The sequence below is a fragment of the Ranitomeya variabilis genome, chromosome 3, assembly GCF_051348905.1.
Source record: "Ranitomeya variabilis isolate aRanVar5 chromosome 3, aRanVar5.hap1, whole genome shotgun sequence".
In the NCBI taxonomy this organism is placed as follows: domain Eukaryota; kingdom Metazoa; phylum Chordata; class Amphibia; order Anura; family Dendrobatidae; genus Ranitomeya; species Ranitomeya variabilis.
This window is the reverse complement of record NC_135234.1, coordinates 568,038,611-568,053,689: the sequence shown is the minus strand read 5'-3', so window position 1 is coordinate 568,053,689 and position 15,079 is coordinate 568,038,611. Positions and strand designations below refer to the sequence as shown.

Sequence of the window (15,079 nt, the reverse complement as noted above, 5' to 3'; positions counted from 1 at the left end):
CTATGCAACAGAGCTGACAAACTTAAAAAAAAGCGATGAGAATCTATATGTAGATATTTCCCCAGAGATAACAGAGGCAGCTTGTATTTAGAACTGATTTTACTGGACGAAATCAGGTAGATAACTATATACAGTTGTGAGGTAAACGGGTCAGCATATTCCTTACAGATGAACATTTGCAGACAGGCAGTTTCTCAGTGTGATATTGGCTGCTTTCAGGTTCTCTCTCTGTGGAGACCCTCACTCAGTTATGCCTCAGTAGCTGAGCTGTTTTCTTCCCTCTGAGGCGACTTGCCCTGCCAGAAATGCAGTGAAAATCCTCTCACAATGGTGGCTGTCCGCTGCCTTCCATTCTATCTCCCTGTGGCAGGGCTCAGATTCCTGTAGAGGCCTGTCTCCTGTCAGATTCTCACATACCAGTCCTTGCTGCCATCACCATCCTTTTCTGATTGACTCAAATCTTAGCACCTCATAACAGTTAGCTCCTGACTTTCCGAGAAGCAGTCATTGGTTGACTGCACTGTCAATACTCCTTCCCATAAAACTCACTAAAACCTTTACTGATGTTGTCCATGTAAGAAAATTCACAATTAAGTAAGACAAGCAAAGAAATGGGAATGACAGGAAAAAATATGCATTGAAAATGCAGAAATAACATAATAACAAAAATACCATCTCAGAAACTTTATGTGATAGAGCAAAACTAATAATATTTTTGTAATCAGCACATCAAACTCCATAAAACAGAAATATTGACTTTGCTGGTGATTTTTTGTGTTGACCAGTGTTATTTAATCTATTTGCATAGTTCTTCCTTCTCTGCTTTAAAAGTCAACAAACTGGCTCCATAACACAATGCATAATTACTGTAGTATATCAGCAAACATCACTAGTCATCAAAGATAAGAGCACATTATGTTATATGAAATATCAGCTTACAAGTCAATATTACAGGCTTACACAAGAAAAAGTATATACAACAGCCTATTCTTCTTGGTTTGCTAAAAATAGTCATCTGGGTAATTAAAATACAATGCCATTGTCACGGCGCCACTCCGCGCCGCCGTTCCCGCTGCTCCGCTTGCCGCCCTGCCTGCCTGCTCTCTCCCCCATTCGCCGGCATACTTACCCGCTCCGGCGCGCGCCTCCTTCTCTCTCCTCTTCATGACTCACCGCTGGTTCCTGGATCTCGCCGGGTGCACGTGCGCACCTCTCACTCTAGCTTCCTCCTTCGCACACACACTTCCTCATTCTGATTTGCAGATGCACCGTACCTCCACTCTGTGACCCTGGAGGATCCTGACCTGGAAGTCTTACAGCACACCGTGTATTTAAGGTCAGCCCTCCCTCTGCTCCTTGCCTGATTGTCATTTGTGTTCCTTATGACCCAGGTCCTCCTTTGCTTCTACGTTGTCTGTCCTGAGTCTCAGCTCTGTCCAGCCTGCCCCGTGTTTCCATTGTATCAAGTCTTCCCTGTGTCACTGTCCGTTCCAGCAAGTCCTGTGTCTTCTTCGTATCCTGTCAGCCTTGTGTCCCTCTCCAGCCCAGCTACCTCCGTGTCTCTGCCATTTCCAGTTTTCCTTGTGTCTCGCTTGTATCCAGCCTATAGCAGTCTGTCCTGTGTCTTTTCCCGCTCGGTCTGTCCAACGCTTTCCCACTCTCATTTGAATCTCCTACTTCCTGTTCCCGGGTGCCAGCTTCTGCGACAATAGTCTCCCTCGGGCCTGCCCCTAGCGCTCCCTGTATAGGGTGTGGTCAATTATTTTAGCTCACCCTTGGGAGGTTCATTGTTGCGGATCTGCGGGTTCACTCTAGGAGTTCCAGAGAGATCTCACAGTACAATAAGGCCATGGACCCCGCTGGTACCCTGACTCCTACTCAGAAGGAGTTACTGTTCCTTCGGGAGAATCAATGTAGGATTATTCCCTCTTTTTTGAAGTCCATGGAGTCTCTACTCTCGTCCCTGCAGGCTTCCGACCCTGGGAGTGCTCCGCAGCTGGCAAGTCTCCAACAGGAGCTTGCTCAGCAGTGGGACCCTAAAGCTCATATTCTTAATTTTATGGCTTCTGTGGATGATGGTCTTCTTGCCCTTCAGTCGTCTGCTCTCGTTCCCTCTCAGGCCTCTGCCCCTCACCCACCACCTCGTCTGGCTAAACCTCCTCGCTACAGTGGGGATCCTAAATAGTGTAGAGGGTTTTTGAATCAATGTCAGCTTCATTTTGAATTACTCCCCATGCAGTATCCCACTGATCGTGCCTAAGGTGGCTTTTGTAATTTCTCACTTAGAGGTTGAGGCTTTAGGGTGGGTAAATCCACTCTGGGAGTGGGATGATCCTCTTGTTTCTCAACTCTCCATCTTTTTTGATACTTTTCACAAAGTATTCGATGAAACGGGTTGTTTGGCCTCTACCACCGAGTCTCTTTTTAACCTTCATCAGGGTACGCTTTTGGTGGGTCAATACGCCATCCGGTTTTGCACTCTTTAATCTGAATTAGGATGGAATAATGAGGCTTTGATGGGAGCCTTCTGGTGAGGGCTTTCTTCTCGGATCAAGGACGAGTTGGCGGGTCGTGATACTCCGATTTCCTTGGAGGATCTTATCTCATTGGCGACCCGCATTGACTTACGCTTTCAAGAACGTACCCGAGAGTCCACTAGAGAAAGGAGATTTCCTCGTCTTCCCCCGGCTATTCTAGTCCTTCTCGTCCTCGTCCTGAGTCGACTTGTGCTATTCCTGCCCCAAAACCCATGGAGGTGGATCGTCTAAAGCCAGTGGAGCAGCATTGGAGGGAGAGACTTAATCAAGGTCTCTGTTTTTATTGTGGCAGTGCGTCTCATCTTTTGCATTCCTGTCCTTTGAGGCCGGGAAATGCCTCCACCTAGGACAGGTAAGAGAGGTCTCCCTAGGTATCCCTGAACCCTCTCAACCTCTCACTCTTTCAGTTCTTTTGCATTTAGGTAATAAGCGTTTTTCTGATTTAGCTTATATAGATTCTGTGGCGGCCAGGAATTTCATCCAACTCGAGGCGGTTAGGAGATTGCGGATTCCGGTCAGATCCCTGGAAGCTCCTCGACAGATTGCGTCGGTCGATGGCCAACCTCTGTGGGAGTCTGTTACTTTGGTAACTGAAGAATTGTTGGAATCCTGAACAGGGAGAAGATCGTCTTTTATGTGCTGCCTTCTTTGTCTCACACTATTCTGGTTGGACTTCCTTGGTTGAGAACTCACGAGCCTTGTCTTGACTGGAGGTCTGGTGAAATCCTACGTTGGGGACTCTTCTGTCAGAGTAACTGTCTTCTTCCTGTTCTGCCAAGAAAAACTTCTCATCCTTTTTGAGGGTCCTCTAATTTACCTTCCTCGTATTTGTCTTTCTCGGATGTCTTCGATAAGAAAGAAGCAGAGACTTTGCCTACGCATCGACCATACGACTGCCCAATAGATCTTGTTCCGGGCTCTACTCCGCCTCGAGGTCGAATCTACCCATTGTATCCTATCGAGACACAAGCCATGATAGAATATGTACGGGAGAATTTAGCTAAAGGCTTTATTCGCAAATCCTCCTCCCCTGCAGGTGCAGGTTTCTTCTTCATTAAGAAGAAGGATGGGTCCCTCCGTCCTTGCATAGACTACCAAGGTCTCAACAATCTCACGATCAAGAACAAGTATCCACTACCACTTATTCCAGAGTTGTCTGATCGCCTTCGGGGAGCATGAATTTTCACGAATTTGGATCTTCACAGCACTTACAACCTAATCCGTATTCGTTCAGGAGATGAATGGAAAACCGCCTTTAACATCCGAGATGGCCACTATAAGTATTTAGTCATGCCTTTCAGCCTGTGTAATGCTCCAGCGGTGTTCCAGGCATTTGTGAATGATGTTTTCCAGGATCTACTCAACGCCTGTGTGATGGTATATTTAGACGATATTCTTGTGTTTTCCTCGGATCTAGCTTCCCACAGAAGAGATGTCCACCAAGTTCTACCTCGTCTAAGAAAGAACCATCTTTATGCCAAAGTCGAGAAGTGTGTCTTTGTGCAATCTTCGCTGTTGTGAATTCTGCTTTTGGGCTCCCTCCGGTGGTTGTAGGTGGTAATGCAGTTGCCCCTGAGTTGCAGTCCTGGTCAGGTGTATCTGCTGATTGCAGTTCTGACTGGGGTATTTAGGCGTGCAGGATTCATTAGTCCTTGCCAGCTGTCAATTGTTGTTGGGAGGTGTAGGACCTCTGCCTGGTTCCTCCTGCCTTTCTGCCAAATCAGCAAAGATAAGTGTCTGGTTTTTTTTCCTGTGGCACACATGTTGTGTGCTTCACAATTCAGTGCTATTCTTTGTGTTTTCTTGTCCAGCTTAGATTGTGTCAGTATTTTCTCAGTCTTGTTGGATTCTCTGGAGTGGCAGATATACATTTCGTGTCTTTAGTTAGATTGTGGAACTTTTTGTATTATCTGCTGTGGATATTTTTGGAAGGGTTTTAATACTGACCGCCTAGTAATCTGTCCTATCCTTTCCTATTTAGCTAGAGTGCCCTCTTTTGCTAAATCCTGTTTTCTACCTGCGTGTGTCTATTCTTCTCCTACTCACAGTCATTATTCGTGGGGGCTGCCTATCCTTTGGGGGTCTGCTCTGAGGCAAGGTAGCATTCCTATTTCCATCTATAGGGGTATTTAGTCCTCCGGCTGTGTCGAGGTGTCTAGGGTTTTGTTAGGCACACCCCACGGCTACTTCTAGTTGGGGTGTTAGTTCAGGATTTGCGGTCAGTACAGGTTCCACCGACTCCAGAGAAAGTTTCATGCGGCTCCAAGGTCACCAGATCATAACAGTACAACTGGCCCATAATGAGTTAAATGCAGAAGAAGAAGGGAAGAAAGGTGTTGAGCCATTTTTTTTTCTGCAGTCTGTTTTGTCTTTTTTTCCCTCTTTATTTATGGGTGGCTGAGGAGTCTTGTGCCAGCATGGATGTTCAGGAATTAGCTTCTCGTGTAGACCAGCTTGCTGCTAGGGTACAGGGTATTTCTGATTATATTGTTCAGACTCCTGCTTTAGAGCCGAAGATTCCTACTCCTGATTTGTTTTTTGGTGATAGGTCCAAATTTTGGGGTTTTAAAAACAATTGTAAACTGTTTTTTGCTCTGAGACCGCAATCCTCCGGTGATTCCATTCAGCAGGTTAAAATTGTCATCTCCCTGCTGCGTGGCGATCCACAGGATTGGGCATTTTCCCTGGAATCTGGGAATCCGGCCTTGCTTAATGTAGATTCCTTTTTTCAGGCTTTAGGATTATTATATGATGAACCGAATTCTGTGGATCAAGCGGAGAAAACCTTGTTGGCCCTGTCTCAGGGTCAAGAGGCGGCAGAATTGTTTTGTCAGAAATTTAGAAAATGGTCTGTGTTGACTAAATGGAATGATGATGCTTTGGTGGCAATTTTCAGAAAGGGTCTTTCTGAATACATTAAAGATGTTATGGTGGGGTTTCCCATGCCTTCCGGTCTGAGTGATTCTATGTCTCTGGCCATTCAGATTGATCGTCGCTTGCGGGAGCGTCAAACTGTGTGCGCTGTGGCGTCGTCCTTAGAACAAAGTCATTGTGGCGACGCTTCTCATGTCATTTCAGTCTGCCCTAAGCCAACAAAAAGGATCGCTAGTTCATTTACTATCAGTACTGTACAACCTAAATTTCTGTTATTGGTGTCTTTGATCTGCTCATTGTCATCATTTTCTGTCATGGCGTTTGTGGATTCAGGCGCCGCCTTGAACTTAATGGATTTTGAGTTTGCCAGGCGTTGTGGTTTTCCCTTGCAGCCTTTGCAGAACCCTATTCCTTTAAGGGGGGTTGATGCTACACCTTTGGCTAAAAATAAGCCTCAGTTTTGGACACAGGTGACCATGCACATGGCGCCAGCCCATCAGGAAGATTGTCGATTCCTGGTGTTGCATAATCTGCATGATGTTATCGTGCTGGGTTTTCCGTGGTTGCAGGTACATAATACTGTGTTGGATTGGAAGTCTATGTCTGTGACTAGTTGGGGTTGTCAGGGGGTTCACAATGACGTTCCTTTGATGTCAATCTCCTCTTCTTCCTCTTCTGAAATTCCAGAGTTTTTGTCTGATTTTCAGGATGTATTCGATGAGCCCAAGTCCAGTTCCCTTCCACCGCACAGGGACTGTGATTGTGCGATTGACTTGATTCCAGGCAGTAAGTTTCCTAAGGGCTGACTTTTCAACCTGTCTGTGCCTGAACATACTGCTATGCGGAGTTATATTAAGGAGTCTTTGGAGAAAGGGCATATTCGGCCATCTTCTTCACCGTTGGGAGCAGGTTTTTTTTTTGTTGCTAAGAAGGATGGCTCCTTGAGACCTTGTATTGATTATCGCCTCTTGAATAAGATCATGGTCAAGTTTCAATACCCTTTACCTTTGCTTTCTGATTTGTTTGCTAGGATTAAGGGGGCTAGTTGGTCTACGAAGATTGACCTTCGGGGGGCATATAATCTTGTTCGTATTAAACAGGGTGATGAATGGAAAACTGCGTTTAATACGCCCGAAGGCCATTTTGAATACCTTGTGATGCCATTCGGGCTCACTAAAACTCCATCTGTTTTTCAATCCTTCATGCATGATATCTTCCGGACTTATATTGATAAATTCTTGATTGTATATTTGGACGATATTTTTATTTTTTCCGATGATTGGAAGTCTCATGTGGTGGACAATTTGGTGTTGTCTCAGGAGGAGGCTCAACGTTTTGCTAACCGTCGTCAGTGTGTTGGTTCCCGGCTTCGGGTTGGGGATTTGGTTTGGTTGTCTTCCTGTCATGTTCCTATGAAGGTCTCTTCCCCTAAGTTTAGGCCTCGGTTTATTGGTCCTTATAGGATTTCTGAGATTATTAATCCGGTGTCTTTTCGATTGGCGCTTCCGGCCTCTTTTGCTATCCATAATGTCTTCCATAGATCTTTATTGCGGAAATATGTGGTGCCCGTTGTTCCCTCTGTTGATCCTCCGGCCCCTGTTTTGGTTGATGGGGAGTTGGAGTATGTGGTTGAGAAGATTTTGGATTCTCGTTTTTCGAGGCGGAGGCTTCAGTACCTTGTCAAATGGAAGGGTTATGGCTAGGAGGATAATTCTTGTGTTTTTGCTTCTGATGTCCATGCTGCAGATTTGGTTCATGCTTTTCATCTGGCTCGTCCTGATCGGCCTGGGGGCTCTGGTGAGGGTTCGGTGACCCCTCCTTAAGGGGGGGTACTGTTGTGAATTCTGCTTTTGGGCTCCCTCCGGTGGTTGTAGGTGGTAATGCAGTTGCCCCTGAGTTGCAGTCCTGGTCAGGTGTATCTGCTGATTGCAGTTCTAACTGAGGTATTTACGCGTGCAGGATTCATTAGTCCTTGCTAGTTGTCAATTGTTGTTGGGAGGTGTAGGACCTCTGCCTGGTTCCTCCTGCCTTTCTGCCAAATCAGCAAAGATTAGTGTCTGTTTTTTTTTTCCTGTGGCATACATGTTGTGTACTTCACAATTCAGTGCTATTCTTTGTGTTTTCTTGTCCAGCTTAGATTGTGTCAGTATTTTCTCAGTCTTGTTGGATTCTCTGGAGTGGCAGATGTACATTCCATGTCTTTAGTTAGATTGTGGAACTTTTTGTATTATCTGCTGTGGATATTTTTGGAAGGGTTTTAATACTGACCGCCTAGTAATCTGTCCTATCCTTTCCTATTTAGCTAGAGTGCCCTCTTTTGCTAAATCCTGTTTTCTACCTGCGTGTGTCTATTCTTCTCCTACTCACAGTCATTATTCGTGGGGGCTGCCTATCCTTTGGGGGTCTGCTCTGAGGCAAGGTAGCATTCCTATTTTCATCTATAGGGGTATTTAGTCCTCCGGCTGTGTCGAGGTGTCTAGGGTTTTGTTAGGCACACCCCACGGCTACTTCTAGTTGCGGTGTTAGTTCAGGATTTGCGGTCAGTACAGGTTCCACCGACTCCAGAGAAAGTTTCATGCGGCTCCAAGGTCACCAGATCATAACACTTCGCTACCGTTTCTTGGTTATATTATTTCTGACTCAGGCTTGTGGATGGATCCGGATAAAGTGTCTGCTGTGCTTAACTGGCCATGTCCTCAGGGAGTGAAGGCAATTCAACGCTTCCTTGGGTTTGCAAATTACTACCGGCAGTTTATCCCACATTTCTCCACTCTGGTTGCCTCAATTTCAGCCTTGACTCGCAAAGGGTCCAACGCTCACATCTGGACTTCTGAAGCTGAAGATGCTTTTCGGTCTCTGAAACAAGCCTTTGCCTTGGCCCCAGTACTTCATCGTCCTGAGATCAACAAGCCCTTCATTCTTGAGGTAGATGCTTCTGCCATTGGTGCTGGCACAGTACTTTCCCAGAGATCTTCTTCAGGACTACTGGCTACCTGTGGTTTCTTTTCTAAGATCTTCTCCGTCTCGGAGAGGAATTTTGCCATTGGCGACAAAAAACTATTGGCTGTCAAGTTGGCGCTGGAGGAGTGGCGGTATTTGTTGGCGGAAGCTGTTCACCCTTTCAAGATATATACAGACCACAAGAATCTGGAATATATCTGCTTTGCGCAAAGACTAAACCCCCGACAGGCCAGATGGTCATTATTCTTTGCCTGCTTTGACTTTGAGTTACATTTTCATCCTGGTGACAAGAACTTCAAAGCTGATGCTTTGTCCAGGTCATTTCTCGCATCCGATGTTGAGGGGGAACCTTCACACATCGTGGACCCCAGCAAGATCATTCTTGTAGCTCCGATCAGCATGTCTTCCTTGCCTCCGGGTAAAACCTTTGACCAGGCAAACGAGAGGTCTCGAGTTCTACATTGGGGTCATGCCTCTAAACTGGCAGCCAATGTGGGGTGCAAGAAGACACTCGCTCTCATCACGCGCTATTATTGGTGGCCGTCCCTTCTACCTGATGTCCGAAGTTTTGTCGCCTCATGTTCTATTGTGCAAAGAACAAGGTTCCTAGGCATCTGCCCTTTGGTCTCCTGCATCCGCTTCCTATTCCTTCGGCTCCCTGGCAACACATCGCTATGGACTTTATTACTGATCTACCTGGGTCTTCGGGACATATGGTCATTTTTGTAGTCGTGGATCGATTCTCCAAGATGGCTCCTTTTGTGCCTTTGCCTGGTTTACCTTCCGCTCCTGAATTGGCAAGAATCTTCATTGCTCATATCTAGTGTTGAGCGATACCTTCCGATATCCAGAAGTATTGGTATCGGATTGGATCGGCCGATATCCAAAAAATATCGGATATCGCCGATACCGATACCCAATACCAATGCAAGTCAATGGGACACAAATATCGGAATGTAAATAAGCCCTTTCTGTCCTTCTACATCCTGTTCTGGAGGGGGGAAGAGTGTGGGCAGTGCATGGGCGGACACTGTGCATGTCTGTGTGTGCGGGCGGGGTCTGTGCAGGCCTGCTGGGGATCTGTACGGGCCTCTCCGTGGTCTGTGTGGGCTGCCGGGGCTCTGTGCGTGCCGCCGGAGCTCTGTGCGTGCCTGCCGGGGCTCTGTGCGGGCCTGCCGGGGCTCTATGCATTACTTCTGGGGCTCTGCGGGCCTGCCGGGGCTCTGTGCATGCCTGCTGGGGCTCTGTGCATACCTTCCAGGGCTCTGTGCGTGCCTGCCGGGGCTCTGTGCGTGCCTGCCGGGGCTCTGTGCGGGCTGCCGGGGGTCTGTGTGGGCTTGCCGTGGCTCTGTGCATTCCTGCTGAGGCTCTGTGAGTGCCTGCCGGGGCTCTGTCCGGGCTGCCGGGGCTCTGTGCATGTGTGCAGGCATCGTCTGATGGGACTACAAGTCCCATCGGACGATGCCTGCTACAGTGACAGTGATTGACACATTAGCCAATGATGGGACAGTAGTCGTCCCATCATCCGGCTAATGTGTTGAATGTAAAAAAAAAATACTACATTCATACTACATACATACTATATACATACACACTACATACATACTAGATACATACATACTACATACATAGTACATACATACATACTACATACATACATACTACATACATACTACATACATACATACATATGTACATACTACATACATACTATGTACATACATACTACATACATAGTACATGCATACATACATACTACATACATACTACATACTACATACATACTACATACTACATACATACCACATAAAACAGTAGTAGTCCCATCATCTGGCTAATGTGTTGAATGTAAAAATACTACATTCATAATGCATACATACAACATACTACATACATACTACATTCATACTACATACATACTACATACATACAACATACTACATACATACTACATACATACAACATACTACATACATACTACATACATACATACTACATACATACTACATACAATAAATTCATGCATTACATACAATACATACATACATACATACTACATACTACATACATACTACATACAGTACTACATACATACATACTACATACATACTACATACATGCATACATACATACTACATACATGCTACATACATACATACAGTACTTTTTACATACATACATACATACCACATGCATTCTACATACATACTACATACAATACATTCATACATTACATGCAATACATACATACAGGCATACAGTACATTAAACATAGATTACATACTCACCACTACTTGTCATTTTTAATGATTGTTATCTGCAGCACATGTCCAAAACCTACAGAACATGTGCTGCCGATGATGATGATATTTTATACACATAGAATGATCGCATACCTTCTGTGTGCATAGAATTCTGATTATATGTCTAAACAGGGCACTAAACCTGCTATTTATTGGCCTTTCTAAACATGCTGGTATCACTTACTGGATGAGCAAAATACTTGTTACATCAGATGATTGGATCGGCATTAAAATCCTTATCGGCAGCACATGTCTTGCATACACAAGTCTCATGCTGCTGATAATAATGATATCTTATGCACATAGAAAAATCATATTAAGGACAGGTGCACACATTGAATGTTTGTTACGTTTTTTACCTCAGTATTTGTAAACCAAAACCAGGAGTGGGCGATAATACAGAAGTGGTGAAGTGTTTCTATTATACTTTTATTCTGATTGTTCCACTCCTGGTTTTGTCTTACAAATACTGAGGTAAAATACTGACAACATACTTAACGTGTGCACATGGCCTAAAGAATGTTCTCTTTGCATTGAATTTTGCTGAACCTGTCATTAAACCAGTAGTTTAACAGCTGCAATGTGCAAGTGTAAATAGGCTTTTAGTTACCGTATTTTTCGGACTATAAGATGCACCGGACCATAAGACGCACCCCAAATTTTCAGAATAAAAATAAGGAAAAAAATAATGTTTCAAATGGGGGTACATCTTACAGTCCGAATTCAGCTTACCAGTGAAGGGATCGGCACAGGTGGAGAAATGGTCACAGGGGTCTTTTGGTGGTCCAGGCTGGTGTGTTGGCCTCCAGGAAATCCCATCCCAGGCTGGTGCTCTGTGCTTGGGCAGGGGTGGAGGCTCTGTGCTCCGGGGTAGCGGCTGTGCTCCGGGGAAGGGGCTGTGCTCTGCTCCAGAACAGTGGCTGTGCTCCAGGGCAGGGGCTGTGGTCTGGAATAGTGGCTGTGCTCCAGGGCAGGGGCTGTGCTCCGGAACAGTGGCTGTGCTCCGGGGCAGTGGCTGGGCTCCGGGGCAGTGGCTAGGCTCCGGGGCAGGGGCTGTGCTGCGGGCAGGGGCTGTGCTGTGGGCAGGGGCTGTGCTGCGGGCAGGGGCTGTGCTATGGGGCAGGGGCTGTGCTGCGGGGCTGTGGCAGCAGCTCTCTGGGCTCAGTGGGGGCTCCGATGGCATTTCGTCAAAGCCCGGAGGCCCCCCGCTCATCCGTTAATGGCATGTTGCGGTGGCCTCTAAGAACATGGGCGCCGGGAAAATGGCCGCCGGGCTGGTGCATGCTCAGATTCAGATCTTGTTGCCAAGATCTCGCCCCGAGATCTCGGGAGACGAGATCTTGTTGACGAGATTTGAATCTGAGCGTGCACCGGCTCGGCGGCCATTTTCCCAGCGCACATGTTCTCGGAGGCCACCGCAACATGCCATTAACGGATGAACAGGGGGCTCCGAGCTTTGAAAAAATGCCGTCGGAGCCCCCACTGAGCCCAGAGAGCTGCTGCCACAGCCCCGCAGCACAGCCACTGCCCACAGCACATCCCCTGCCTGCAGCACAGCCACAGCTGCACCAGCACCAGCATGGGAAGGGAGGCTGCATCGGGACCGCCGCCGCATGATTTGTAAGTATATTGCGACTACAAGACGCACCCCCGTTTTCCCCTAACATTTTTTGGGAAAAAAGTGCGTCTTGTAGTCCGAAAAATATGGTAAATCTGGCCAATTACTTCCTTCCAACCAAATTGTTATCTATGTATAAAAATAAAGCTGAGGATAGTTTCCAGGGTACAGACTGCTTTGTGGCCTGTAAATTTCTAATTCTACTTTTCTTAACAAAGTATGTAAGTTCACATTATAAGTAGAAGTTAGGACTAGAGCAGCACTATAATCGCCTTATAACTACTGTTGAGCATTCCGATACCGCAAGTATCGGGTATCGGCCGATATTTGCTGTATCGGAAATCCGATACCGAGTTCCGATATTTTTGTGATATTGGAAATCGGAATCGGAAGTTCCCAGTTTATGGTTCCTAGGGTCTGGAGGAGAAGAGACTCTCCTTCAGGCCCTGGGATCCATATTCATGTAAAAAATAAAGAATTAAAATAAAAAATATGGATATACTCACCCCTCCGGCGGCCCTTGGACCTTAGCAATGTAACCGGCAGCCTCCGTTCCTAAGAATGCAGTGAGTTTAGGACCCTGCGAGGTCACGCGACCAATCACAAGCCGCGACGTCATCGAAGGTCCTTCACTCTGCATTCTTAGGAACGGAGGCTGACGGTTACATCGCTAAGGTCCAGGGGCCGCCAGAGGGGTGAGTATATCCATATTTTTAATTTTAATTCTTTATTTTTTACATGAATATGGATCCCGTGGCCTGAAGGAGAGTTTCCTCTCCTTCAGACCCTGGGAACCATCCAGGATACCTTCCGATATTTGTGTCCCATTGACTTGTATTGGTATCGGGTATCGGTGAGATCCGATATTTTGCCGGTATCGGCCGATCCAATCCGATACCGATACTTTCGAATATTGGAAGGTATCGCTCAACACTACTTATAACTAATTTACAAAATTACAAAAACAGTTAAAAGTAGCAGTAATACAACTGAATATGAATATCTGTAACTCTCTGTTCTGATCTATAACATGATTTGTGTTTTCCTATTCACCATAGAGTCTGATTCTGTTAATCTCAAAAATATCAATACACTAACATGAAGACATAAGGGATGTAATACAGCTATACCACTGTATGATTTGTCACTTGATGATATCATGATATGTTGGCTCTGGTTTTACATAAGGTAGGACTGAGTACTGTTACTACATTATACCATGGTCGAACTATGAGAGAGCTACCGTATTTTTCAGATTATAAGATGCACTTTTTCCCCAAAATTTTTTGGGGAAAATGGGTGTGCGTCTTATAATGTGGATATATCTTACTGGCCGTGGTGGAGCAGTGTCCCAGGGTCGCTGCTGGAGGAGACAAGAGGGGAGAGTTGCTGCAGGCCACAGGCTGGTCTGAGGGGGTGTTCAGATGTGCCCCACTGTGGGTTTTCGGTCGGTGGTACACGAACTCTGCCAACATTTTGTTAAAGCCCAGAGCCCCCAGCACTTACATGGTTTACTATGCGTGGACTCCGGGAAAATGGCTGCCAGGGATGGCGCATGCGCAGATGGAGACCTCGGCACCAAGATCTCGGGAAATTCCCAGAGCCTCTGCACCACCGAAGACCCGCAGCAGCTCACATCCGAACACTCCCTCAGCCCAGCCTGCATCCTGCAGTAACTCTCCACTCTTGCCTCCTCCAGCAGGGACCCTGGTACCCTGCTTCACTGCAGTCACCACCCCCGGTAAGCAATAAGATGCATGGATTATAAGAAGCACCACCATTGTATTAAAAAAAAATAGTTTTTTTCTATTTTTCTCCTCAAAATTTGGGGTGCATCTTATAATCTGGTGCGTCATATAATCCGCAAAATCCGGTAGATACTGAGTTAAATTACAAAATCAGCTTTGCTACATCGTTAGGCAAGTTGGCTGATTTTCTTCAAAATATTGTGAGCAAAACTGTTAAGAAATTGCCTAAAGCTGTCTAAGGAAGTCTAATAACCTAAGAAACGAGCTTAGAAATTGATATATGTTTCCGCTAATTCTTCTCCATTGCTATGTAAGTATAGAACTATGTTTTCCTGTAAAAGCTAATAGAAAAAAATGAAGGAAAAATAATCCTGGGCATAATCATAATAATGGCCGCAGTGCAGTAAATTGACTTACTGGGGTAATTACCAGTTTTTTCTTTTCTAAAAGTATTTACTGTAAGTCTCCCAACGATAAAATGAAATCCATAGCAGAGCTCTGTTGTCTATTGTTTTAGCTAATGAAAGTTCTGTATTTTACTTGGCTAAGAATGTAGCTGAAAATGACAGCGACTTTATATTTAATGCATTTAAATAAATGGCAGACTTTTATTAGTGCCAAAGAGCAGTTTATTGAGTTTTAGCTTCAATTTCCCATTTAGATATAGTGCACATAATGATATAAATTTAAGATTCACATTGTTTTCGAAGTGCAAATATCCTTATATTACTGTACATATTTAATTGGAAATCCTGGAAAATAGTGTGATTTTATGTTTATTAATTTGTGTATATAGGTATGGTTATTTTGGTTATTTAAATTAGGTTGTTACCTTATTTTATACACTGTATAATAGTGTAAATGGAAGGAAGCAGACTATAGAGCCAAGATAAATTGTACTCTCAGCAAAGATAACAATCTACTAAATAATATGATGTGCATGGATCTTAGTTACTGCAAGTTACTTTACTACTTTAAAGGTGGATGAAAAAGAAAAAAGAAAAGTCTTCCATTATTAAAGGAGTTATTCAGGACTTT

At 45.2% G+C, this 15,079-nt stretch overlaps 1 long non-coding RNA gene across 1 annotated transcript in view; it reads left to right on the top strand.

The window, feature by feature from the left end:
* The window catches only part of LOC143818396 (uncharacterized), a 526,111-nt gene that overhangs the window by 282,989 nt on the left and 228,043 nt on the right, over window positions 1–15,079 (top strand). The window lies entirely within an intron of this gene.